We start from the raw sequence: 3265 nt of genomic DNA, 5'->3' as shown, positions 1-3265 counted from the left end.
TAGTTTCCTTCTAATCCTATTTTAAGAGTTTTTTTAAAGAATGATTTCTGAACTTTTGGCATCTGATGAAATCCTGTGCTTTTTCTCCTTTAGCCTATTGCAGTGACGTATAGGTAGATTTCCTGCTGTTGATCCCTGCTTGCATTCCTAGGCCAAACATTATTTGGTTGTGTCGTATTATGATCTTAAATAATGACTGCGTAAATTTCAATATTTTTTTCCATCTCTATTCATGTGTAAAACCAATCTGATTTCATCTCTTGGGCTCACCTTTATCAGATTTTACATTAAGTTTATAGCAGCTTGAAACATTAATTGTGGGCTCTCCTCTATTAATTACCTATTTATGTATAACAAATTATCCGAAAGTGGACAGCCTAAATCTGTGAACATTTATTGTTTCATTCAGTTTCTATGGGTCAGGAATCCAGAAATGACATAGCTTGGGTGGCTGTGGCTCAGGGTGTCTCAAGAGGATGAAGTCAAGATGTAAGCACAGACCACAGTCACCTCTAAGGCTGGACTGTAGCTGGAGCTGTCTCTTCCGAGGCAGCTCGCCCGCATGCCAGACAAGTCCCTCTTGGCTGTTCACAGGGAGACCTCAGTTCCTTGCCACATAGATCTGTCTGGAAGGCTGACTCTCTTCAAAACATGGTGGCTGTTGTCACCCAGGAAGAGAAATCATAGAGAGAAAGAGAGTGGCCACAGTGCCTTTTGTGACCTAGTTTTGTATGTCACACACTCACTTCTGCCACTTTCTATTCATTAGAAGCAAGTTATTTAACTCTGTCATAAATTTAGAGGGGAAAGAGGGCTCCACCTTTCGAGGTAAGATTAGTAAAACATTTGTGGACATACTTTAAAACCAGCGCATCATCATTTTTGTGCTTTAAATACTTGAATGTAAAATGTATTTGTGCTTTAGACATTGGATAGAAATCAACTGGGAATCACCTGCAGCTCTACTTTTTTGTGGTAGATCTTTAAGAATCCCAGCGATTTAGACTGCAGTTGACCGCTGTCCACAGAGACAAAGCTGATGAAATGCACACATGATGTCCCGATGGGCTTTTCCCTGGGGTTGGAAAAGACAAAATAGTAGCCTCTACAGTGAAGTCAGAGCAGCACATAGCAGACACCTTGAAAGGGGACTGAACGAATTGAATTAATTGATCTGACAACTCCCGAACAGCACTGCGGTGAGCCAGTCAGTCTCTGGGGCATAATCTTTGGAATGTCCCACAAACTAACAGACTTGGCCTTTTTGAAGAAAATGAATTAAAATAGAAAATAAATACAGTAAAGAATTAAAATAAATACAATAAAAATTAAAATTCAAAGAAAATATTGTGGTGTAAGAAAATATACGAAAATAACAATATGAGAAAAAAACTAAAGTAATAAAATTTAAAACTGAACGAGAAGTTAAAGCTAATTTAATAATTTGCTTAAAATATATGACTTAATATTGAGTAATACTACAAGAGCTACAATGTTTAAAGTGTAAGGTAACAAGTTAAGAGTTCGCAGAGGAAGATAAAGGAAGAAACTGAATAGAATTTAGTTCCGAAGTTTTATAAGTAGATTCTTGACCTGTGTCAAAACCTTCTAGTAAACGATCAAGGAAGCTCACAGCAATTGCCTCCATTTCCCTTTATCTTTCACTCAAAATCAAAACAGTGCTTCACACTCTGGAAATCTGCAGGCAGATAGACTTGGGCTCATGTCAGATCTACCAAACTCACTAAATGAAGGCAAAAATATTAATCTTAATTTTTGCATAATAAACAAAATATGATATTAGTATCATCGTGACGTAGTATGAAGTTAAGGAACAGCCTCTAAGACTGCCCTCACATGTAGCACCAACTGCAAAGTTCAGGGGTTTCCAAAATCACCCTCAAATTTGATAATTCACTAGGAGGACTCACAGAACTCACTGCAAGCTACTATACGCGAAGTTAAGGTTTACTGGAATAAAACCAGCCAAGGGAAGAGGCACAGGAGCAGAACCTAGGAGGGTTTCAAACTTGGAATTTCTGGTGGGCGGAGTCACGGAGAGTGGTAACGCCTCCTGCACCCACTGATGTGTGATGACACAAAACATACCGCCCACTAGGGAAGCTCACCCAAGCCTTGGCGCCCCAACTTTTGTTGGGGCTTCATCACATAAACACGACTGACCGCCCACATGGCTAATCTTTAGGCTCCAGTCCCCTTGGAGGTAGAGCAGATACCATATAGTCCAAAGCCCCCATGTCACGCAGCATGGCATAATTTAGCAAAGTAAACACATGTCTACTACGGCAGCAAGAGAAGCCAGAACTGAGTTGCCACCATGGCTTAATAGAATGAGTGACTCGGCATTTCTGCGATTCGCTTCATGTATACAACAAGAATGATAATAGTACACTACTACTTAGAGTTATCTTAAGGATTAAGTGAGATAATCATGTAAAGCTCTTAAAAAGTTATGGACATTTAGTAAGCATTTAACAATTGCTAGCAATCATTATATTTTTCTTAGTCACTGAATTAAACCGTAAATCAGAGTGGCAAATTCTCTTCAAGTCAAAAACTAAAGAGAGAGAATATGAGCTTTTGAACTGTTTAAACCCCACCCCAAGAAGGGTAGTTGTGGGATTTGGAACAAAGATCATATCAGGAATACCTCTTGACTAAGCATGAATTGAATCAGTACCTGCTCATGCTGATAATGACCATTATACTGGAGTAGCGCTTCCTCGGCATGTTATACAAGCAAATGTGAAAAGAGACCTCTTCACCGTACAGCAAACGTTACTGTGGCTGGAAAAATAGCACCTAACAAATAAATCTTTTTATTTCTTCAATTAGGGGAGAAATATGAATGCAGAGAAGAAATGAATGCAAACAGTAACTGCAAATGTGAATCAGCCCATACAAGTTATGAAATATGAAAAGTCTGATCTGCTTGAGAATGATTGATTAGTGTGTTTATCCTGCCCAAATCCAACTCATCCTGGCTTGCTGCACACTCGCTGCATCAAAAAGGAGATCATTATCTGAGTGGAAGAGCCCAAAAAATGTGTTTTAGCTTTCTCGTTCCATTTTTTTGTGTGTGTGTGTGAATTATAAAATTAGAATTTACTTCTGTTACAGGCGTACTTACTGAGAATTCATTATTTCCCATGGACTATCTTTGCTTAGGGAAGTCTGAATCGAGAAGATGGCAAACCGTCTATAATGAGATGTTATGATTAATAAAATTTCTGAAGAATTGGAA

At 38.7% G+C, this 3265-nt stretch overlaps 1 protein-coding gene across 1 annotated transcript in view; it reads left to right on the top strand.

Annotated features, from left to right (window-relative positions):
- LOC105296305 (histone H2B 1/2-like) overlaps positions 1-3265 on the top strand; it is a 6534-nt gene extending 3269 nt beyond the window's left edge. Inside the window, exon 2 of the mRNA XM_011366332.1 lies at positions 2857-3265. The gene's annotated coding sequence lies outside the window, so the exon portion shown is untranslated. The remainder of the gene's footprint in view (positions 1-2856) is intronic.

This window comes from Pteropus vampyrus, unplaced genomic scaffold (genome assembly GCF_000151845.1).
Source record: "Pteropus vampyrus isolate Shadow unplaced genomic scaffold, Pvam_2.0 Scaffold124, whole genome shotgun sequence".
Classification (NCBI taxonomy): Eukaryota; Metazoa; Chordata; class Mammalia; order Chiroptera; family Pteropodidae; genus Pteropus; species Pteropus vampyrus.
Note: the sequence above shows the minus strand (reverse complement) of the source record. Positions and strands in the feature narration are given on the sequence as shown.